The sequence below is a fragment of the Thalassophryne amazonica genome, chromosome 14 (assembly GCF_902500255.1).
Source record: "Thalassophryne amazonica chromosome 14, fThaAma1.1, whole genome shotgun sequence".
Lineage (NCBI taxonomy): Eukaryota > Metazoa > Chordata > Actinopteri > Batrachoidiformes > Batrachoididae > Thalassophryne > Thalassophryne amazonica.
In genome coordinates, this window is record NC_047116.1 from 45,887,130 (window position 1) to 45,913,334 (window position 26,205).

At 40.1% G+C, this 26,205-nt stretch overlaps 1 pseudogene; it reads left to right on the plus strand.

Annotated features, from left to right (window-relative positions):
• LOC117524260 overlaps positions 1 to 16,085 on the plus strand; it is a 30,529-nt pseudogene extending 14,444 nt beyond the window's left edge.
• Positions 16,086 to 26,205: the final 10,120 nt, after the last annotated feature.

Below are 26,205 nucleotides of genomic sequence, written 5' to 3' on the forward strand. Positions count from 1 at the left end.
AGACCACCATCAAGTTTAGATATAAGGTTTTACAGTCTAATTCTAGTGCGTTTTTTTCGTAATATGAAATGTGAAATTATTTATACAGTTGATCAAACATTGACTTTGGATTTCTACAGGTAACATCTGAAATAAATAAGCAATGCACCTTAGCAAAACATTCATACGGATACTTTAACATGACCAAGCAGAGGGGAGGGGGGAGCACAGACCATCATTCCAAGTCATTAGTATACACCAATCATTTATCTGCTTCATACAGATTATGTAGAGATGAGGAGTATATATGCAGGTATTTAATACCTTCTTTAGACCATTTAAATCCACACTGGAGTTTATGCTCTCTAGATTTCCGCTGATATCCAGAGCCTCTGGGTTTTGTTGTTGTTTTTTGTTTTTTTGCCATGTTTACCTTATATCCTGAATAATACCCATAATACTGAGAAATTAATTCCTTTAAGTGTGATATTTTTGACGTTGATTTTGGTCGATATATAATAATACACATCAGCATTATAATGATATTTTATGTGCTTCTTTATTTATGGCAATTCCTTGTCATTGTCTCTGATGACCTGGACCAGTGGTTCAATGCTAGTGGCAAAACAGCAAGGTTGATAGGAGAGCAGACTTGTCTGCATTCCCCCTTTGAGAATCTCTCAGATCTATACCCATTGACTTAATAGCACACTGTGCAGGTGAGTATAATGTTTGTATCCAATTTATAAAATTAGGGCTGAATTTAAATGACTCAAATGTGTGAAACAAATATTGCCATGAAGCCCGGTCAGATGCCTTTTGGGCATCCAGGGATATAATCATTGATTCTGACATCTGTCCTTTTTGATGGGATGTTTAATAGGCGCCGTAAATTGTTTCCATCGTATCTCCAAGTGATACATCCAGTCTAATCAGGATGAATAATTTGGGTGATTGCCTGATTAACTCATCTGGTTAAATTGCTGTGAGTATACGCAGATTCGTATATGCTTTTAACAATAGGGGAGACAGCAGGTCTTAGTTTTATAAAATTAATTAAAGGACATTCATGTTATTTAATGTCCTAGTTAGCAAAGAACATCAAAGCATTCATGACTGTAAATCTATCCATGCACATGCTGTAATTAGTGGTCATTGATGTGGTTTATTGCTAATTATTCCCCACGCTCAGCCAGTTAGCAGCTGCATTTCTGAAAAATGTGTCCTCAGTGAGCTTTAAAACTGGTCTTGATGCCGAAATAGCCGTTTTGATATGAAAATGTGGTAAATTCTGCAGGAACTCTGAAAAAGATGTCTTATGCCACACCTTGCTCACTAGCGCACCCCTGATTTGGTGCGTCTTAGTGGCCATCATGTCATTTCTATGCATAAATTCAGTTCAAGCACAAATTTCTGTATTTCAGGATATATTTTCTGGCAGCCGTGGTGACAAGTGTTAGTGTACTTGGTTTCAGTGCGGAAGGTTCCCGGTTTCAAATCCCACCCCTGCCACATTTCTCCATGTAATGTGGATGTTGTGTCAGAAGGGCATCCACGGTAAAACTTGTGCCAATTCAACATGCAGATCCACCATGGATTTGCTGTGGCTTCCCGAGTGCAAAACCAGGGAGCAGCCGAAGGGACTTACTTACATGATAATAGTTTGCATCCATAACTGTGAAATGTTTTCAGTTTGTTTTCCTCATTTTGGTGTACCCCAATGAATGCTGCATATGTGGCTTGCTATGTCTTTATGTCTCTGCAGAAAGGAGCTAACTGCTGAGGCCGAGAGCTGAAAGGGAACTCTTACTGTCTGCCCATGCCATGACAAGATGGGTGTCCCCATCTGTGGAGCCTGCAGGAGACCGATATGAGGGCCGTGTAGTTATGCATGGGCAAGCAGTGGCACGTGGAGGTGTGTTGTTTAACAAATGGACATTTAAAAATTAAATGTTAAGCTTGGGATACATTTTTGTAATAGTTTGTTTGGCATAGTAGTTTTTGTGTGGTTTCCAAAATTATACTTTGTTGGGTAGAAAACAGCTCCAAATGCCTGAATTAATAAAAACAACAAACACAAAAATATACAATATATAATAAAAAATATATAATTTTAGACATGGTTTTCTCACCAGGAGTGGTTTATTTTTACTTTGATTTGATATGATATGATCAAAAGTTTTTGCTATTGTCTTTTTTTTTTTTACAATCCTCTGCAGATGGGGGTAGGTTTACTTGAGATTGCACAAAATCTGAGTTTCTCATGAGAAGAACTTGAACAGGATGACCACTGATGGAAGACTGGCTCATTATCTCCAGGATTTATAGTTTACAGAGCAGGAGAATGTGCATTCAGGCCTTTTTTTTACCATATTATTGAACATTTGTTAAGAATCTGTACAAGAAGAAACATCTGTAGGAGATTATGTGCCTTAAAATAGTGCTGGAGAGTATCGTCCTGCATAGGCCTGCAACACATTCCACACACAAAAACAAAAGTTAGAAGGGCAATTTATTCTAGATGTAACAATTAAAAAGTCATCACTTATACAGCCAGTTTTCTTGAGACAAGTCAGGGGATGGATACATAAACATTTCCAAGTCACTGAATATTTCATACACTTCATTTATATCGTTGTTCAGAAATGCAAACCAGTGTGGTACTAGTGTAGTAAATCTATTTCAAGGAGGCAGTTATCAAAAACTAAGTGTCCGTGCTGCAAGGAGATGAGTGAGGGAAGACAATAAGGCACAACTCTGAAACAATGTTTAACTTCTATGGATCTGCATGAGAACTGGGAATGGTGTGCAACAATTTTATCTTTGAATTTTACATATTGTCCCAACTTTTTCTGATTTGCAGTTGTTTGTTGCATTTCTGAAATTGCAGAACTCCTATAAAGAGAAGTGTTATAATTTTATTGTTTGTTTGTTTTTAAACTTGGTAGAAGAAATGTAAACACCATCTATCTATTCTAAACAGATGTATGTGTATACTCTAGTCAGCTGAACTTGCAGCAGTAATCACAGAATTTAACAGTTCCCGAAACTATTTAGTTTAACATAAGCACAGTGACAAGACTACAGTGGTACAATGTGTAAGGCAAACCGCTCTGCTGCATGTAGCACGGTCTGCGTGTGATTACCTTCTGACTGATGTCTGTGCTAAAACTGTGCTTGTTTGCAGCATTTTGTGTGTGCTAAGTGCGAGAAACCCTTCCTGGGACACCGTCACTATGAACGCAAGGGACTGGCCTACTGTGAGACTCATTACAACCAGGTAAACAAAAAACGGTGTTTTGGTCCTTTCAGTAGTAATGGTAAAAATGATTTGTGCTGCAAAAAATGTGCCAGGTGTGACCACCTGTGACTACATTTGCAGCACACAGGAAAAAAAAAAACCTCTTGTACAGACATTAAGACTGTATCAACATGTCAAAACTGTACAATGTCTCTAAAATGTCACCGTAGCGGCCCGTACTCCTTGAAATGAAGCAATGTTTAACAGTACACAAAATGGCATTTTACAAATTTTACTTTGAACAGTGTGTTTGTGAATCTGAGATGGAGATGACGTCTGACAACACTTCCTGCCGATAAGCCAATGCAGTGACTCCACCTAGTGTTAGATATTTTTAATTTAGTTGCAACACAAAAACTGCAGCCTGTTTCCATGAGGTCTGAATGCAGTATGTTATAGAGAATAAAAGTAGTATTGCACTGTACTGCATAATTTAATGAATCCAAAATAGGTCTTTGCTGCCTCGATAATCTTCATTGTTTCTCTTCTGTCTTCTTTCTCAGCTGTTTGGAGATGTTTGCTACCACTGCAATCGTGTTATTGAAGGAGATGGTAAGATGATTTACTAAAAATAACTTGTTACTTGCAGTGCATAATGGATAAATCATTTATTATACTTGGAGGTGGTTGTGGATGGTGCTGTTAATACCACATTACAGTCTTGTTCTGGTGTGGGTTATCTGACAGAGTGATGGAGGTCATGCTTTGATTAGCATTTAAAAGACATACTTGACTGTGGGACTAGAGAGTGTGTTCCAGTTATAGAGGACTCACACTTCCTGGGAAAGCTTCTGCCAGGGTAATAGAGAGAAGACCTTAAACCATTAGTCGAAACCTCAGAATCAGGAGGACCAATGCGGGTCATGGAACAGTGGATCAGCTCTTTCCTCACAAGGATATTAGAGGGGTCTTGGGAGTATGGCCAACCAGTCTACATGTGTTCTGTGGACTTGGAAAAGATGTATTACCAGGTCCCTTGGGGTATCCTGTGGGGGGTGCTGCTGGAATATGGGGTACCAGATTTGCTGCAACATGCAATCTAGTCTCTTTATGACCAAAGTAGGAGCTGTGTCCACATTCTCAGCTTTACATCAGACCTGTTCTGGGATTGGTCTCCACCAGGGCTGCACTTGTCACCAATCCTGTTTTGATATTCATGGATGGGATTTCAAGGTGCAGTCAGGGACCCGAGAGTGTCCAGTTTGGTGACCTAGAGTTGCATCTCTGCTTTTTGCAGTATGATGTGTTTCTGTTAGCTTCATCAGGCAGTGACCTCCAATGGACACTGAGCATGTTTGAGACTGTGTGTGAAACGACTGGGATGACAATCAGCACCTCCAAATCTGAGATCTCATGCATGGGCATAACGTTGGAGCGTTAGATCGATGGACGGATGGGGCAGTGTCTAAAATTTTACAGATGCTAGTACCACACTGTTGTGGTGAAAGAAGAGCTGAGCTGGAAGGTGGGGCTCTCATTTGGCCAGTCGATTTATGCTCCTATCCTTACCTATGGTCCTGAGCATTGGATAATGCTGAAAGAATAAGATTGCTGATACAAATGACAGAAATGAGATTCCTGTCAGGTATCTGGGTTTACACTCCTGGAGCAGGGTGAGAAGCTCGATTATCCTAGTGAGATGCCCTCTGGTCATCTCCCTAGGGAGGTCTTCCAGCTACGTCCAACCGGAGGAGGCCCGGGGAAGATCCGGACAGCATGGAGTGATTGGATTTCCTAGCTGGCTTGGGAACACCTTGAGATCCCCCAGGAAAAGTTACAGGTCTGCAGGGCTGTGAAACATAGTGGATCCGCCAAATTCTGCAGATTTCATCATTGTGGGGGGAATTACAAATCAGTACAAATCAGTATCCTCGGATCCGCGGAATTTTGAGGAGAGAAAAAAGCCTGGCTGTTGCGACAGTTGTCGTAAAGCGGGACTGGTTGGTTGCTGCGCACTGATCTGTATATATCTTGCCACTCCCAACTTATGCAGACTCGCACATAGATAGCTTGTTAGAACGTCACCATTTCAATTAATAACAGCTGATTCTCTCATTTACTTATTTTTGTTCTTCGGATAATGTAAGATTGATCCCCTCCTAATCTATGCCTGCTCTGATTAGCTATTTGATTTATTCTCTTTCTTTTATTACTTTGACACTTTGTTCCCTTCTATTCTCACTTACTCATATCTCACTGGGACAAATACTCAGTTCTAAAAATTATCATTCTTTAATCAAAGTTTATACAAGTGTTGTGGAATCATCAGCAAGCTTTATGTATTGGTACCATATCATGAACAAAAGTTGATGGATAACAAAAGTCATGACGGATATCACAGAAATAGTGATTTTTTTTTTTTTAAATAGCTGCACCAAAAGCATAAAACACCACTTAACTAGCTACAGGAGAGTTGGTTTTCCCTGCAGTGACAACATTTATTACACACAGCTCTATGAGCTTCAGCCTAATATAAGTAATAAAGCTCGTAGCAACAACACCTAAAGCTCCAAAACTATGCATAAGTAGACCTAATAAATGTCTTAAAATAGTTCGTCCAACACAAAATACAACCTGTGGCTACGCATGTTGAGTTAATAAGCCACTTAAAATTATTATTATTATTATTATTATTATTATCTTTGCCTATATAAGATAAGATAAACTTTATTGATCTCACAGAGGAGAAATTCACGTTACGTCGGCTCTTAAGAAAACACACAAGGTGGGTGCAAGTAGGGAAATGTTCATCGAACAGCGTAGTGCAAGGACAAGCAATAATAATACTTGTAACAGTACAAGACATAAGAAATGAGGTAGAAATAGAATATGTATGTATGTATATATACACATGCACTCACAGACGTGCGTATGTATATATACGAGGTCTATTAGAAAAGTATCCGACCTTATTATTTTTTTCAAAAACCATATGGATTTGAATCACGTGTGATTACATCAGACATGCTTGAACCCTTGTGGGCATGTGAGAGTTTTTTCACGCCTGTCTGTTACATCATTCACCTGTGGGCAGTCTTTGAGTGAGGAGTGGCCCACACTTTCGTCGATTTTTTTCATTGTTAGGAATGGCTCAGAGACTGCTGCTTTGTTGATCAAAATTTTTTCAAAAACTGTAAGGCACAACTGAGTGGACACCATTCGATAAATTCAGCTGGTTTTCGGTAAAAATTTTAACGGCTGATGAGAGATTTTGGTGTGTAAGTGTCGCTTTAAGGATGGCCCACGGCGCCTGACGGCGATTTGCGCTCCGAGGCGGCGGCGTCTCGCTGTTTCAAGCTGAAAACTTCCACATTTCAGGCTCTGTTCACCCAGGTCGTCGTCAGAGAACAGAGAAGTTTCAGAAGAGGTCGGCATTCGGAGTTTATGCGGACATTCCACTGTTAAAGGAGATTTTGTAATGAAAGAACGTGTGGGCAGATTCGCATGTCGGGCCGGACCCGACCGCGGGGGGGTCGCGACAGGAAAAACACCTCCATTGGAAACCTTAACGGACAAGTTGGAACATGCCCAGCTGTTAAACAATTTGTCAGATACTCACTTGTTGAAAGCCATCAAAAGCCGCCTGAATTTTACAAATGGTTTTCAACACGGAGGTGTTTTTCCTGTCGCGGTGCAGACGGATTTGCGTCGTCGTCACGGAACCGACTCTGCGAATTTGCCCGCACGTTCTTTCATTACAAAATCTCCTTTAACAGTGGAATGTCCGCATAAACTCCTCATGCCGACTTCTTCTGAAACTTCTCTGTTCTCTGACGACGACCTGCGTGAACAGAGCCTTAAATTAGGATGTTTTCAGCTCGAAACAGCCAGACGGACGCCACCTCCGAACGCGCTGCGCCGATCCGCTTTGTGAGCTGTCCTTAAAGTGAAAGAAACTCCACAATCTCTCATCAGCCGTTAAACTTTTCACCCAGAACCAGCTGAATTTCTCGAATAGTGTCCACTCGGATATCCCTCACAGGTCATGAAAAAACTTCCTGAGAGACTGACGCTTTGCTTGATCAAAATTTTTTCCAAAACTGTGAGGCACATCGAAGTGGACATCATTCGAGAAATTCAGGTTAAACTGCTGATCCCGACTTCTTCTGAAAGTTCTCTGTTCTCTCACGACGTCCTGGGTCAACAGAGGCTTAAATTTGGAAGCTTTCAGCTCGAAACAGGCAGACAGCGGCGGCTCAGGGCGCGTCGCGACGTCCCGCTCAGTGGGCAGTCCTTAAAGCGACAGCAACAGTCCATAATCTCTCATCAGCCATTAAAATTTTCACAGAAAACCAGCTGAATTTCTCGAATGATGTCCACTTCGATGTGCCTCACAGTTTTGGAAAAAATTTTGATCAAGCAAAGTGCCAGTCTCTCAGGAAGTTCTCAGAGAGATTCCGACGGGAGGGGTGGACTACTCCTCACTCAAAGCCAGCCCACAGGCGAATGACGTAACCGACAGGCGTGAAAAAACTCACGCATGCGCACGAGGGTTCAAGGTTGTCTGATGTAATCGCACGTGATTCAAATCCATATAGTTTTTGAAAAAAAATAAAAAGGTACGTTAGTTTTATCACAGACCTCGTGTATATATGTGTATGTATGTGTGTGTGTATATATATATATATATATATATATATATATACACCCATATGCACACACATACCTATACACATATGCATATATATATAAACATGATTAGGATTGAAAGGGAGATAGGAGCATCTTCTTTACAATATGTGAAGTGGAATTTAGATGTGGTAAGGTGACATTAGTGCTGGGATTTGTAAATGAGTTGTTACTGCACATGATATGTGGGCATATTAATAATATTGCACGTGGTTTGTGGACATATTATTGCCTGTGGTTATTTCACAGTGTTATTGTACAGTCTGACAGCAGCAGGGAGGAACGACCTGTGGTATCGTTCCTTCTTGCACTGAGGGTGTCTCAGTCTGTCACTGAACGAGCTGGTCAGCTCCACTACAGTCCGGTGCGGAGGGTGAGAGGAGTTGTCCATGATGGATTTGAGCTTGGTTAACACCCTCCTCTCAGCCGCCTCCTCAAGAGACTCCAGAGGACAAGCCCAGGACAGAGCTGGACTTCTTGAATATATGAAAATATGCTGGAATAAGGGATAGAACTCATCAAATTATTGCTCATTACTTCCCATTTCAATCATACTCACAGGTGAAATGTTCATCCACTGCCTTTGATTTGGCAATTTGTGCAGTTTATAACTGCACATGAAGGTATTTTTTTAACAAAATTTCAAAGAATAAAGTTGAGTGTGCCTCATTAAAGATCAATAGAAAAGAGTGTTCAGGAGCAGGACATCGGAGTGGTAATATGGCAGCTGGTTTGCTTCAGAAATATTGGCCAATGAGCTATCCAGTATTATATAGAGAGCAGTGGTTGCTGCGGTGACACTGTGTGGCTCCTGCACGACGCTTAAGCTAAACATAGCATGTGAACATCGCAAACCTTTAGAGCTCTAAAGTCTTTAAAAGAAGAATTGTGCAGCATGTCTGTGTCACGGACCGACGTCAGACAGAGAGAAGATGGCGAGAAAGATTGTTTGAAAAAGTCTGATAAGGACAAGAATCCGTGGAATTGTCGTTGGCTTCATGAACACATTTGAAAGATGAAACGGGAAAAGCAAACTGTGCCCTCAGGAAACACAGTAAGAATTTTTCTCTTTCTGAAAATAAACATTGTGCTGTTCAAACATGATTTTAGGAAATGTGTGACTTTTTTTCATTAATCTAGACTTTCTTTCATTGGGAAAAAAAGATGGATGGATTTACATGAATTTATACAAAAATGTGAGTTTTTATTAATGTAGACTTTTTTCATGGGAAAAAGACACTGTGGCTTTGAGTGGATTTACAGGAATTTACACAAGAATATGTGGCTTTTTTATAATAAGGTATGTTATTGATATTTTACCACAATTTTCAAAATATTCTCCACGCTTTAGCGTTGGTTTTTGAAATGCTTTAAGTCTTTTCAGTCTTCATGAATTTCATGTAGTTTAATTGCTCTGAGTTATCATGTATAATTTAGTTATTTGCATAATTTGTTTTACAATTAAAAGAAAAATCATTCCAGGTCCTACTTCCACATCATATTCTGTTATTTCAACATGCTCATTGACGGTTCAAATGAAAGGTTGAATACAGAGTCATTTAAATATGTACTAATTTTGAGATTTTTTTGTTCCAGGAGATGCTGAAAATGTATAATTAGATAAAAAAAATGTATTTGGTTTCTGGGATCCCACGGGGCCCTGAGACCCAGGCTCCTGTGGGGCCTATGCCCCCCAGATCCCCTGCAAATTTTCCTCGGATTTCACAATTTTTCATTTCACAGCCCTGGTCTTGGCGGAGGACAGGAACATGTGGGATGAACTGCTTTCTGTGCCGCCAGCATCCCCGGACCCTGATAAGCAGCTGAAAATGAATGAATGAATGAACCTGATTGTTGGCACACACACACACACACACACACACATAAACATGAAATGTTCATTTTATTGACCTTTTTTCCAGTGGTGTCTGCACTTAACAAGGCATGGTGTGTCAACTGCTTTTCCTGCTCAACCTGCAACACTAAGCTCACCCTCAAGTAAGTAATGCAGAGAGACATGTGGAGTAAATTAAAGTGGAACTTTGACTATGTGGTTAGTGATAGTGGTATATGTGCTTTTTGTGGTATTGATGTATTTAATATAGGAAAAAACTTTGATCTCTTGCTTTAGTATTTTTACCTGAGCTATTTGCCTGTCTCCTGACTAACTAATCCTGCTTAGTCCTGATTTTCTCTTTCAACATTCTACAACTTTTCTCTCATAGCCTTGTATCCATATTGGCCTGTTTCTCCACATCTCATTCATTTCATCTTCACTCTTTGTCTCTGAAATGCTCCCTCTCCCCAACTTTCTTCTGCTTCCTCTTCATCATTCTGTCTTTTTTTGTGTATTCTTGTTTTCTCTAAGTCTATCCCCTCCTTCTCTCTTGCCCTTGCTCTTTTCTTCCTCTGACACCCACAACTTGTCAGGGACAAGTTTGTGGAGGTGGATTTGAAGCCCGTATGTAGACATTGCTATGAACGCCTCCCAGACGACATGAAACGTCAGCTGGCAAAACGAGAGCGCGACTCCAAAGACAAGAAGAAATCATTGATGCCCATGTGTCTGTGAGCCTGGCTTTCTTCTTTCTCCTTACTTCTGCTGTTCTTCCTTTGGTTAGTTTTCATTTTCCTATCTTTCTTTGTCTGTTTGGCTGCTTTTTTGTTAGCGCTCCTTTTTGTTAGTGTTATTTGTGGAAAATACGGTGTTTCATAAAGACAGACTTAACAAATCCAGGATGAGAGAAAAAGCTTGACTTGCCCTAGCCTAGTCCATGCCCACGGGCTTATAGGTGTGACTAGGTCAAGTCAGGTGTAAGTAGCTAGGACTGAAACCTGTTGAGAATGACCTTTGCAAGTACCTTGCCAACCACAGAGGGTGGAGTAGTACCCCTGTAATGGAAATACAAGAGATCAGATAGAAGGTGCATTCAAAACGTGTCCAACCTTTGGCTGTACAGTTATTCACCTGGGCATCTGAAATCCTAATTCCCTTCAAAGTCATCTCCTTGGGACTGCACACACTTCTCAGACCATTCCTCCCACTGTTGGAAACATTTCTGGTGTTAGAAGCATTTCTGTAAGATCACAGGAAGGCTTTGTTTCTTTGGTATCTGGATCTGTCTTGAGAGTATTGAATAAAATGTTTATATATATTCTGGCAGCTCTCTGGCATCAGTTATGGAACTGTAAATTCCCACCACATTTGACACGTCCTCAAACTGCTCATATTTAACCTGAAGGAAAGCCAGGCTATGGACAGCTTCCATGTAAAGGTTTAATAGGTGAGAATATGCACATGCCTCTGCTGTGGCTGACTGGACTGTCCCTTAAAAAGACATACATTTTAATAATAGAAATTGGAACATTAAAACTACATGTACATTTTTCTATGCATTAAAATTAAACATAGTGCCTCCAGAATTGATGTACAGTATATTCTAAGCACCCATATACCAGATACTTTAGTTGTTGATGCTCAAAGGCTGAAATAATAGAGGCGGGTGTGAAAAACTTTAATTATAGTCAGTTTTTTGCCAAATCATTATAAGTTAACTTAAATGGATATAATCTGGGTGATATATTGAACAAGTGTCCCAACTCCACATGGTAGATTTTTGTTGTATTCTGACTTCAAAGGTGGTCACACCTATTTTTAACCCAAATCTTCTTGAATGAATTGAATATTGTACTGTCTAAATAGTAATAATAGTAGTAGTAATAGCAAATGGCTTATGTGCTGCTTTAGGCTTCCATGGGCTGTTCTCCATGGCCTGTGTGAAGAAATAGGTCTGGCTTTAGAGTGGCAGACATAGAGTTTTTGTATATAAGTAATTGAGGGCATTGCTACATCCACTAGTGACGAAAGATAGGAGCGAAAGTCAAATTTGTGCATACAAAATTCCAGGATGATTGAGATAAATAAAAGAGAACCACTCATATGTAGGGCTTTATAATTCTGGCAAAAAGAATGCATAACAACTTTTCTGCCTATACTGTACATAGTGTTACAGTGTATCCAGAAAGCATTTACAGCGCTTCAGTTTTTCTACATTTTGTGATGTTACAGCCTTATTCCAGAATGGATGAAATTCTTTTTTTTTCTCTCTCAAAATTCTACACACAATACCCCATAATGACAGTGTGAAAAAAGTTTTAATGAGATTTTTGCACATGTATTAAATAATAATAATAAACCACATGTACAGAAGTATTCACGGCCTTTCCCATGAAGCTCAAAATTGAGCTCAGGTGCATCCTGTTTCCACTGATCATCCTTGAGATGTTTCTACAGCTTAATTGGAGTCCACCTGGGGTAAAATCAGTTGATTGGACATGATTTGGAAAGACGCACACCTTTCTACATATAAGGTCCCACAGTTGACAGTGTATGTCAGAGCACAAAACAATTATGAAGTCAAATGAATTGTCTGTAGACCTCTGAGACAATCCTGTCTCAGAGGGTACAGAAACTTTTCTTCTGCTTTGAAGGTCCCAATGAGCACAGTGGCCTCCATCATCTGTAAATGGAAGAAGTTCAAATCTACCAGGACCCTTCATAGAGCTGGCAGCCTGTCAGAACTGAGCGATCGGAGGAGAAGGGTCTTAGTCAGGGAGGTGACCAAGAACCCGATGATCACTCTGTCAGAGTGCCAGCATTCCTCTGTGGAATGAATACCACAAGGACAACCATCTCTGCAGCAGTCCACCAATCAGGCCTAAATGGTAGGGTGACCAGATGGAAGCTGCTCCTGAGTAAAAGCCACATGGCAGCCCGCCTGGCATTTGCCAAAAGTCACCTGAATGACTCTCAGACCATCAGAAACAAAATTCTCTGGTCTGATGAGACAAAGCTTGAACTCTTTGGCGTGAATGCCAGTAGTCATCCCTACAGTGAAGCATGGTGGTAACAGCATCACGCTGTGGGGATGTTTTTCAGCAGCAGGAACTGAGAGACTAGTCAGGATTGAGGGAAAGATGAATGCAGCAATGTACAGAGACATCTTCGATGAAAACCTGCTCCAGAGTGCTCTTGACCTCCGGCTGGGGCGACAGTTTATCATTCAGCAGGACAATGACCCTAAGTGCACAGCCAAGATATCAAAGGAGTGGCTTCAGGACAACTCCGGGAATGTCCTTGAGTGGTCCAGCCAGAGCCCAGACCTGAATCTGATTGAACATCTCTGGAGAGATCTGAAAATGGCTGTGCACCGACGCTCCCCATTAAGCTTGATGGAGCTTGAGAGGTGCTGCAAAGAGGAATGGACAACACTGCCCAAAGACAGGTGTACCAAGCTTGTGGCATCATATTCAATAAGATTTGAAGCTGTAATTACTGTCAAAGGTACATCACAAAGTATTGAGTAGAGGGTGTGAACACTTAGGTGGATGGGATTTCTTTGATTTTTATTTTAAGAAATTTGCAAAAAAAAAAAAAAAATCCTGTTGTCTTTATGGGTTGTTGTGAGTAGAATTTTGAGGGGGAAAATGAATTTACTCCATTTTGGAATAAGGCTGTAACATAACAAAATGTGGAAAATGTGAGGCGCTGTGAATACGCACTGTACATGTTTATATTTGTACACTTTTACATGTTTTACAGATTTATAAATCAGACTGCAATGACCTACAGTGAGGAAAATAAGTATTGGACCATCCTGCAAGTTCTCCCACTTAGAAATCATGGAGGGGTCTAAAATTTTCATCTTAGGTGCATGTCCACTGTGAGAGACATAATCTAAAAAAAATTTCCGGAAATCACAATGTATTAATTTTTTTTATTTATTTTTTTATGATTTACTTGTATGTTACTGCTGCAAATAAATATTTGAACACCTGTTAATATTTGGTACAGTAGCCTTTGTTTGCAGTTACAGAGGTCAAACACTTCCTGTAGTTTTTCACCAGGTTTGCACACACTGCAGCAAGGATTTTGGTCCACTCCTCCATACAGATCTTCTCCAAATCTTTCAGGTTTGGAGTTTCAGCTCCCTCCAAAGATTTTCTATTGAGTTCAGGTCTGGAGACTGGCCAGGCCACTCCAGGACCTTGAAATGCTTCTTACAGAGCCCCTCCTTAGTTGCCCTGGCTGTGTGTTTGGAGTCATTGTCATGCTGGAAGACCCAGCCATGACCCATCTTCAATGCTCTTACTGAGGGAAGGAGGTTATTTGCCAAAATCTCTCAATACATGACCCCATCTATCCTCCCTTCAATACGGTGCAGTCGTCCTGTCCCCTTTGCAGAACAGCACCCCCAGAGTATGATGTTTCCACCCCCATGCTTCACGGTTGGGATGGTTTTCTTGGGGTTGTTCTCATCCTCTAAACGTGGTAAGTGGAGTTGATTCCAAAAAGCTCTATTCTGGTCTCATCTGACCACATGGCCTTCTCCCATGCCTCCTCTGGATCATCCAGATGGTCACTGGTGAACTTCAAACGGGCCTGGACATGTGCTGGCTTGAGCAGGGGGACCTTGCTGCCCTGCAGGATTGTAAACCATGACAGCATCATGTGTTACTAATGTAATCTTTGTGACTGTGGTCCCAGCTCTCTTCAGGTCATTGACCAGGTCCTCCTGTGTAGTTCTGAGCTTTCTCAGAAGCATTCTTGCCCCACAAAGTGAGATTTTGCATGGAATCCCAGACCGAGGAAGATTGACAGTCATCTTGTGTTTTTCCACTTTCTAATAAATAATCATAACAGTTGTTGTCTTCTACCAAGCTGCTTGCCTGTTGTCCTGTAGTCCATCCCAGCCTTGTGCAGGTCTACAGTTTTGTCCCTGGTGTCCTTAGACAGCTCTTTGGTCTTGGCTATGGTGGACAGGTTGGAGTGTGATTGATTGAGAGTGTGAACAGGTGTCTTTTATACAAGTAACAAGTTCAAACAGGTGCAATTAATACAGGTAAAGAGTGCAGAATAAGAGGGCTTCTTAAAGAAAAATTAACAGGTCTGTGTGAGCCAGAATTCTTGCTGGTTGGTAGGTGTTCAGATACTTATTTGCAGCAGTAACATACAAATAAATTATTTAAAAAATCATACATTGTGATTTCCGTATTTTTTTCTTTTAGATTATGTCTCTCACAGTGGACATGCCCCTAAGATGAAAATTTCAGACCCCTCCACAATTTCTATGTGGGAGAACTTGCAAAATCGCAGGGTGTTCAAATACTTATTTTCCTCACTGTATATTAGCTTGTTTAACAAGTATATAACTTTAGCAGCTTTTTCTAACAGTTATATACAAGTTGAGAAAGAGGTTTGAAAACAGCACCTCATTGGCAGACTTTACAGACAAGTATAAAAAAAACTGTTACACTACAATGCCCCAAATACATCTGAAATTGTGCATTAATGTAACATAATAAAATTGGTGTGGGAAAAATAGTTGATCAGTGCAGCTGTTTTCCACAGCCAGAACAAATAGTAAAAATGTATTATGAGACAGGTATGTATTTCAAATATGTCAGCAATTAAATCATTTAAAATTCCAACCCACAATACTCGTAGTCACTTGTAAATACACATCTGTGATGATGTATTTTTCCTTAAAACTCTGGTCTTTATTATTTTGATGTACCATGCTGCTGCGGTGGTTCATCAGGGTTTGAAATGCGTTGTCGGTTTCATGTGAATTTCATATTAAGTCATTCTGCAATATCTCCAGCCTATAACATTACTTTTTCATGTAGCTTCTTTGTACCCAAATATGCAGTCAAACATATTTATGAGGTTATGTGTCTTGTGTAACTGAGATTTATGTTGCCGTTGTTCTTTGCTTTTTGATCACTGAATGATATCAAGGTCGACATAAGGTTCTGACTGTCTGTTAGTATTAAACGTGGTTTATACAACATGTTGTAAGCGTGACAAAATTCCATATGTAAATCATCTTTTTTTTTTTTTTTTGCACAGGAACAAATTTGTGGAGTTTGACATGAAGCCGGTCTGTAAGAAGTGCTATGAGAAGTTCCCTCTGGAGCTGAAGAAGAGACTGAAGAAGCTGTCTGAAACTGTTGCACGAAAGTAAAAATGTCTGGGTGACATAGAGGCCCTAATGTGGTTGCGTAGGAAGCAAGTCTCAAGTCTATAAACGACAAATCGTATCAGTTAGCTTTTATGTTTCATATCATTGGTTTTCTCTATGTGCAGATTTTTTCAGTAGAATGGTCCACTTTGTAATCAATCAATCAATCAATCAATTTTTTTTATATAGCGCCAAATCACAACAAACAGTTGCCCCAAGGCGCTTTATATTGTAAGGCAAGGCCATACAATAATTATGTAAAACCCCAACGGTCAAAACGACCCCCTGTGAGCAAGCACTTGGCTACAGTGGGAAGGAAAAACTCCCTTTTAACAGGAAGAAACCTCCAGCAGAACCAGGCTCAGGGAGGGGCAGTCTTCTGCTGGGACTGGTTGGGGCTGAGGGAGAGAACCAGGAAAAAGACATGCTGTGGAGGGGAGCAGAGATCGATCACTAATGATTAAATGCAGAGTGGTGCATACAGAGCAAAAAGAGAAAGAAACAGTGCATCATGGGAACCCCCCAGCAGTCTACGTCTATAGCAGCATAACTAAGGGATGGTTCAGGGTCACCTGATCCAGCCCTAACTATAAGCTTTAGCAAAAAGGAAAGTTTTAAGCCTAATCTTAAAAGTAGAGAGGGTGTCTGTCTCCCTGATCTGAATTGGGAGCTGGTTCCACAGGAGAGGAGCCTGAAAGCTGAAGGCTCTGCCTCCCATTCTACTCTTACAAACCCTAGGAACTACAAGTAAGCCTGCAGTCTGAGAGCAAAGCGCTCTATTGGGGTGATATGAGTCTAAAACAGTTTCATGAGTCTAAAACAGATGACTCGATGGACAAATGTGTCATAGGTCACTGTCTTTACCCTATCCAGTGCCATTTTACACAAATAATGCACTGTACAGTATATCTTTCATATGTTTGCTTTGTTTTGTGGCTGTAGTTATTCATTGTAAAAACATGCTAATTTTTAAAAACACAAAACTCTGACTAATATTGACATATTTACTTTTTAATCCAGAAAAATGGTTTAATAATAATTATTTATTTACATAGAACTTAAAGTAGTAACATTTACAGTTTTTATAAGAAAACATCAGTGCACAATAAATCAAACTTCTGCGTCCATGATAAAATTTTAAAATTGGAAAAAATTACAATTGATACATCAAGTGCTAATAAAAAATATAGAGAAGCAGGTATAGTTAAATTAAGATAAAACTAATGAAAGACAGCAGAAAACAAACATGTTTTAAAATTATCCTTCAAAGATTCATTCGAAGTGGACTTTCTAATATCGAGGTGCAAACTGTTCCACAGTGTAGGAACATGATGTGCAAAGCTCTAAAGCCTGCTAAGTTCTCTTTCACCCTGAGGACACAAAAGAACCATTTCTGTGTGATTTGTGTTACTGATCATGTAGTTACCCCCCCCCCCACACACACACAACCAAAAGTAGAAAAATATGCAATTATGTGTGATGTGTAATATCTTTAACATGTCCTGTTTGACATCACCATGTATTATGTAATTTATGATCTGCTTGTATTGTAATAAGTCTAACATTACACACGATAAGTTTATGTTTTTAAACTTTATTTAGCGTTTTTATTAGCATCTGTAAACTGCATTATTTGCCATAATGCTTCAGTGTTAGAATTTATACACGGCTTTTGGTATTTTGGATTGCTTTTTTTATGTTGTCATACTGTATGTGTGTGAATCAACAGCAATACAGATGAACCCCGTTAACTCGCATATGTGTAACTTGCATTTCGGCTAAACTCGTGGTTGATTTGTGGACCACAAAAAATTAGACTACTGTATAAAGACTACTGTATGTTTTTGGTCAACCTTATTAACTCATGATTTCAGATAACTCGTGGTTCAATTTTGTAGACCCCAACTTGCACGAGTTAATGAGGTACATCTGTATTTATTCAAAGGTCATACACTGAGGTACCACTTTACTTAGTAGACTTGTACATGCTGACACAGTCCAGTACAACGGTCCTAAAAAAAAGCCATCTTCTTTTCTTTTAGTCCAACAAGAACACCAGCTGCAGGCTCAGTAATGGACCTGAATCAGGAAAGGCTTCTCTGAAACATCCTGAAAAGAATTTACACTGATAACCATTATAGTGGAGCCATTTTATTGAATTGTGTTGCAACAAATGAACTGGTAACTTGGTGTGTGTACAACATAATGGCCATATTTAAAGACTGGATATGAGAATAGGATGGAATGTTGTAACTTGTGTTTCTGTTGTTTATAATTCAAGGAGAGTGATCCTCATCAGGGCTAAGACCCTCATAGGGAAGAAGGCCAAATGGCGAATAGTAAATTATAATTTCGAGTCTTAATACATTTTTACTCCACAGTTTTTGTTTTTTACATTTACGAGTACATAAACATAAACACATGTACATAAACGCATTCCGCTCGTTAATCCTGCAACATTTCTTATATGTCAGATTGACGCAAGCCTGTTATCCAGTGGACTGTATGATGTGAATCTGAACTTCACATCAGTAATGCTCCTTGGTGTAGATTTATCTCATCTTGACATCAATTGAATGAGAGGACTCGACAGACATTCATTGCTCGTCGTATATTAACTTCACAGTGCTTGGGAATATAAAAGGCTTGAATGGACTTTTCATTGTGTCTAATATGTGTAACACGACTTTTATGAAAATAAACTTTTGTTGAAGCTTTGATTGTAAATTTCTGTGGTTTACCAAACTAACTGGGTCCTACTGACAATTGCCTCCACCCACTGATAGAGGAGGGCAGTCTTTCTGCGTAAACGACATTTCAGAAATTAAGAGATTTCATTGGTGATGGGTCAAGTGGGCCATCAGGCCAGAAAATCACTAAGGGACTCAAAGTCCTTAATCCCCAAGTTGCTCCCATTGTGTAGTGAGTACCTTGGAGGCAGCATCCTCACATGGGTGAATGTGAAGCAGCATCGTAAAGTGGTTTGAGCTTCTGATTCAGATGGAAAAGCACTATATAATGCAGTCCATTTACCTTTGAAATTTTGAGGTAAGATGGTTATTGGGTGAGGGTAGAGTTGGATAAACTTAAGGCACCTTGACGCCTGCACGAATTTGATCCCCACACTGCCACGGAATTCTCGGTGCCAGTGGGACATGCTTTGTCCTGCTGGACACCAGGCTTTGTCCTTGATGCCACACTATATAAAATAATCATTTTGTATCCAATGACACATTTGCTCTCAGAACCTGGCTGATGAAACCATTCTCACATTGCTCCCAGAAACAGAGAAATTATCTACGGCTGCAGGTTGTCTCGTACGAGTCGTGAGGTGGAGAACACATTTGGAATCTTGTATCAAAGGTAATTATTTGTAATACATATATTGTAATGGATTGGTAAAAACAGTTGCATTCCTTCTTATGAGTTAGATAATGTATCTGTAAAATTATAGTTATTATAGATGTAACATCTCGGGATGTTATACAGGTTTTTGTCCGGTGCAAAGCTGGCAAGATGCCCTTGCACTGACCCAAATGTTTTTCAGTGAACTTGGTGCATCTTAAAATAATTTGACTGTGGTTGGTTGCCATGCCCCTTCCCTGCTTGATCACAGATGTCCACCAGTTTCACGGCGGGTCTGTGTTTTTGGTCAGAAGATTTAAAGTGTCAAAAAAACAAACAATAATATTTCTCTTCTGTCATGCGATAAGCTTTTATTTTATTATCATCTCTTCTTGCCTTAAGGGCCCCTTCACACATAGTACAAATCAGGGTGAATCACGGCGAAACAGCTCGTATGAGCAAACCACAAAAAACACTGAGCCAACATCGGGAGGGACACATGGTCGGGAAGGCGTGAACAATCCCGCTGCGATGGTTTCGTGTGCATGAAACCATCGGAGCGGGAACGTGTAACCACATCGCACAGCTGCTGTGAAAAAAAAATAATGCGGCACCCACAGAATTCAAACCTGCAATTTACAAAAGCTCTGATTGTCAGACAGAAACTTTACCACTGCACTACCACCGCGGTGCAGAAAAATGCTTGAAATCACCAAGGAGATAGACATAGTTAACAAAAAATAAAAACTATAAAAACAACACCGCATTTTATTGGATCCCTCTTATCAAGCAAACAATTCAAGTATGAACCATCTGTTCCTCTGTACAATTCCAATGAAGTTGGGGAATTGTGTAAAATGTAAATAAAAACATACAATGATTTGCAAATCCTCTTCAGCCTGTATTCAACTGAATACACCACAAAGACAGGATATTTAATGTTCAAATTGATAAACTTTGTTTTTGTGCAAATATTTGCTCATTTTGAAATGGATGCCTGCAACATGTTTCAAAAAAGTTGGGACGGGGCAACAAAAGACTGTGAAAGTTGATGAATGTTCAAAGGACACCTAACTGGAAACACATGAGTGTCACGATTGGATATAAAAGGAACATCCCCAAAAGGCTCAGCCATTCACAAGCAAAGATGGGGTGAGGATCACCACTTTGTGAACAACTACATGAAAAAATATTCCAACAGTTTAAGAACAATGTTTCTCAACGTACAATTGCAAGGAATTTAGGGATTCCATCATCTACAATGCATAATATAATCAGAAGATTCAGAGAATCTGGAGAACTTTCTACACGTAAGTGGCAAGGCCGAAAACCAACACTGAATGCCTGTGACCTTCGATCCCTCAGGCGGCATTGCATTAGAAACCAACATCAGTGTAAAGGATCTTACCACGTGGGCTCAGGAACACTTCAGAAAACCACTGTCAGTTAACACAGTTCGTCGCTACAAGTGCAAGTTAAAACTCTACCATGCAAAGCGAAAGCCATACATCAACAACATCCAGAAACGCCCCCACCGCCTTCTCTGGGCCTGAGCTCATTTGAAATGGACAGACACAAAGTGGAAAAGTGTGCTGTGGTCTGATGAGTCCACATTTCAAATTGTTTTTGGAAATCATGGATGTTGTGTCCTCCGGACAAAAGAGGAAAAAGACCACCCAGATTGTTAACAGTGCAAAGTTCAAAAGCCAGCATCTGTGATGGTATGGGGGTGTGTTAGTGCCCATAGCATGGGCAACTTACACATCTGTGATGCACCAACAATTCTGAAAGGTATATCCAGGTTTTGGAGCAACACATGCTGCCATCCAAGCAATGTCTTTTTCAGGGACGTCCCTGCTTATTTCAGCAAGACAATGCCAAGCCACATTCTGCACGTGTTACAACAGCGTGCATTCATAGTAAAAGATTGCAGGTACTAGTCTGGCCTGCCTGCAGTCCAGACCTGTCGCCCATTAAAATGTGTGGCACATTATGAAGCACAAAATATGACAACGGAGACCCCGGACTGCTGAACAACTGAAGTCGTACATCAAGCAAGAATGACAAAGAATTCCACCTACAAAGCTTCAACCATTGGTGTCCTCAGTTCCCAAATGCTTATTGAGTGTTGTTAGAAGGAAAGGTGATGTAACACAGTGGTAAACATACCACTGTCCCAGCTTTTTTGAAACATGTTGCAGGCATCCATTTCAAAATGAGCAAATATTTGCACAAAAACAATGAAGTTTATCAATTTGAATTAAATATCTTGTCTTTGTGGTGTATTCAGTTGAATATACAGTAGTGTTCAGAATAATAGTATGCTATGTGACTAAAAAGATTAATCCAGGTTTTGAGTATATTTCTTATTGTTACATGGGAAACAAGGTACCAGCAGATTCAGTAGATTCTCACAAATCCAACAAGACCAAGCATTCATGATATGCACACTCTTAAGGCTATGAAGTGGGCTATTAGTAAAAAAAAAAAAAAAAAAAAGTAGAAATGGGGGTGTTCACAATAATAGTAGCATCTGCTGTTGACGCTACAAATGCAAAACTATTATGTTCAAACTGCTTTTTTAGCAATCCTGTGAATCACTAAACTAGTATTTAGTTGTATAACCACAGTTTTTCATGATTTCTTCACATCTGCGAGGCATTAATTTTGTTGGTTTGGAACCAAGATTTTGCTCATTTACTAGTGTGCTTGGGGTCATTGTATTGTTGAAACACCCATTTCAAGGGCATGTCCTCTTCAGCATAAGGCAACATGACCTCTTCAAGTATTTTGACATATCCAAACTGATCTATCTCTGAGTTTGGGGGTCGTCTCACAAACTGTCTGCAGCCCTTGGACCCAAAAAGAACAATTTTACTCATCAGTCCACAAAATATTCCTCCATTTCTCTTTAGGCCAGTTGATGTGTTCTTTGACAAATTGTAACCTCTTCTGCACATATCTTTTATTTAACAGAGGTACTTTGCGGGGGATTCTTGCAAATAAATTAGCTTCACACAGGCGTCTTCTAACTGTCACAGCACTTACAGGTAACTCCAGACTGTCTTTGATCATCCTGGAGCTGATCAATGGGTGAGCCTTTGCCATTCTGGTTATTCTTCTATCCATTTTGATGGTTGTTTTCCATTTTCTTCCACGCGTCTGTTTTTTTTTTTTTTTTTTTGGGGGGGGGGGGGTTCCATTTTAAAGTATTGGAGATCATTGTAGACGAACAGCCTATCATTTTTTGCACCTGTGTATGTTTTCCCCTCTCCAATCAACTTTTTAATCAAACTATGCTGTTCTTCTGGACAATGTCTTGAACGTCCCATTTTCCTCAGGCTTTCAAAGAGAAAAGCATGTTCAACAGGTGCTGGCTTCATCCTTAAATAGGGGACACCTGATTCACACCTGTTTGTTCCACAAAATTGACAAACTCACTGACTGAATGCCACACTACTATTATTGTGAACACCCCCTTTTCTACTTTTTTACTAATAGCCTAATTTCATAGCCTTAAGAGTGTGTATATCATGAATGCTTGGTCTTGTTGGATTTGTGAGAATCTACTGAATCTACTGGTACCTTGTTTCCCATGTAACAATAAGAAATATACTCAAAACCTGGATTAATCTTTTTAGTCACATAGCACTACTATTATTCTAAACACTACTGTAGGTTGAAGAGGATTTGCAAATCATTGTATTCTGTTTTATTTCTATTTTTCACAATGTCCCAACTTCACTGGAATTGAGGTTGTAGATGACCCATGGTCACAGACGTAGAGTCATGAATTGACATGAGTGAAGCAGTTCATGTGCTCTTATTGTGTCCAGGTCTCCTGGTCTGGCGTGTCCAGCTGGCCCCACATGCATGTCCTGTTCACGGCATGCCGCAGGACAGACACCACGTCATGTGGAATGGAGCTCACGTGGGAGACGTGACATTCAGATCACCTGCTGCGTGTTATGATCCAACAGTCTGTTTCATCTGGGACAGCCTGTCAATGTGTGCGCTGTGAGCTCGCTCGCTGCAGCCCATCGCAGCAGCAATATATGTTTTATGTATGTCCACATGAGGACAGCAAGCAGACACGCGCGTCAGTGGACAGTTGTAAGTTCATGTCCGTCCAAACACGTTTGTCTGAGATGCTGTGCAGCTACATTTATTGATAAGCATTCACTTTCTAGTATGTTAAGCCTATATCCACAAAATGAGAAAATTTTGGAGTACTGCCATAACAGATGTTAAATGACAAGTTGGATTTGTGACATAAAAGTAAATTGTCTGCAGACAGAGCAACCCTATGTTCTGTACTCCCACAAGTTACACTCTGGAACAAGGACTAGGTTCTAAGACTTACTGATAGTGGCTCTATTGCTACAGCAAAAAGTAATGTAAAATAGTTGGATTTTACATTATTAGTACAGACAGAAAATAGGGGGAAGTATACAAGAGATGAATCCAAGAAATAAATCTATCGCCAAAACCAAATTTCTAAAGGACTGTGAAAAGGTACTCCCGTTCCACTCTATCAAATGCTTTTTCTGCATCCAATGAAATTACCACTTCAGGAAGATTTCTGTGGTCAGTGGCAGTTTTTGATACGGGCCATGCGGGCTGTCACCCTGGGCGGCATTTATGGAGAGGCGGCACCGTGGGGACGAGCACTTAAAAAAAAAAAATCTCCACCGCAAAATGTTTTTCTTGTCACTGTGTGTAGAATTGACAAATTGCCGCCCCTGCAGGCACCCTTGCTTGCTGAAGCAGTGAGATGGTGAAGGAAAGGGGAGGAGCGCACCACCTGAGGAGGTCAGTTCACCTCTGGGTTTCTCTAATGTGCGGGACAAGTGGGTGGGGGGGGGGGGGGGGGGTCGTGGGCTAAAGTCAGTTCCACCTCGACTTTCTTCCTAATAATGCACATTTCATTCACAAAATTATAAAGACAGGCTTATAATTCCTGTACATTTTTCTGAATTGTGTGACATGTCCTGCTGCACACGGAGAAGATTCAGCTTTATCCTGAGCTGGACACGCCACATTTCTCTGCGGATCACGTAGCAAAGGAGGCAGGCAGCCAGTTTATGAAATAAAAGGCATTTGAAAGCAGACAGGGTGTAAGAACGGGTTTGATTCTGCCCACTTGTGGAAAGTTTGCAAAAAGGAGAGTCTGCCTATTTGTAAAGAGGGCTTTGAACTTATGCTGTGTTCACATTACTAGCTGAAGTGACTGAATCTGACCTTTCTTTCTGTGCTTGCAATAGTGTGTAGAATAATTTTCCAGCAGCTGGCAACTCTTTTTGTTGTCATGTACACTGACAAAATAATAATCATAATAAGAATAACAGTGATAATGAAATTTTAAATTAGGCTCATCATCATAATTAACTGGTTTATTTAATGGAGAAAAAGAATCACATTTGATTTCACTGCCATGGGAACGCTCAGCCACATGGTGTGTGCAGCCAATACATTCTGAGTGCCGGTCCCAAGCCCGGATAAATGATATTGATATTGCATGTGCTTTAGGGTGCCACTCACTATTATGGCCAAAAAAAATTTTCAACTTTTTCCAGGTCCCACCCCCTAATTTTTTTCCCTTTTATGAAGCATATTAACCGCTACAAGTTTCATTCAGATATATGGATATTTACAGGTAGCTCAATGGACTGATGTGTTTCACATATATCAAGTAATTATGTATAAATTGTATAGTTGGGCGTCAGCTGAATCACTAACTTTAATGGCCAAAAATTTGTTTTAAACATTTTCCAGGTTCACAGAAATGATGGCAAGCAGTAGTTGTGATCTGAACTGGTCAGGCACAAGCAACTGCAGTGTTTAATCTCATTGAGTAATGGAACCTCACTGATCACATTAAGTTCATGTGCTTTGACACCACAGCCAGCAACACAGGAGTCTGTGCTGGTGCCTGTGTACTTCTAGAAGAAATGCTGGGTAGGGATCTGATCAGCTTAGCATGCAGACATCATATTATGGAATTAATGGTGGCAAAGGTGTTTGATACAGTTATGGGACCATCTAGTGGACCAAACATCAAGCTGTTCCAGAGGTTCCATGAATACTGGGGCTCAGTTGACCAGTCTAGCTAAAAGTGGACTAGATGTAGGTTTCATAGTGTCCAGTCAATAGCGTCAATCCAGCCTCAATCCAGTTAAGGATGATATCATTTGCTTCATTCGCCAACAACTAAGAGTTTCATCCCAGAGATGATTACCATGAGCGCTTGCACTTGTCATTGCTGTTTCTGGGAGCTGACTGCAATGGTGATGTACACATTCAGGCTCCTGGGGCATTCCATCAAGCTAGGTGGATGGCAAAGCTCATATACAGTCTTAAGATATACATCTTTCGTTCCCAGTTCCGTCTGACTGCACAGGAACTCTCATCTCAAGGGATGGCCTTGATTCAGGCATTCAATGGAGTTCTGACCAATCAAGAGGAACAGAAACAATTCTTGTTGCAAGTGGTGGAGAAACACCGCCGTGACTTTCCAAACACTAACAAGTCCAACTTTACTACACTCACCACAGCTGCTGTTGAAGCAACATCGACATCTGCGGACAGCTAATTAACATTGTGACAATTTCAGTCATTATTTGTGCTAATCTGTTTTTGTTCAAAAATCACTTAAGTTCTGAAGTAACTGCTAGCAGCTGCTAGTCTTCATTTTAAGGATTTCTGCAATATTCTGATCTTTTTATGTTAATTATTATTTGTCATATCCGAATTTTTCGAAAAAATTCGAAAAATTACAAAACTTTGAAACTGTTGAGCTACCAGTAAATATTATTAGAATACATCCAAATTTTGTCACCTTTTTTCGTTTCATATTATGAACAAATTTGTGGGGTGGGACAATGAAAATTAGAAACTTTATTTTTGAGTGGCACCCTAATGTGCTTC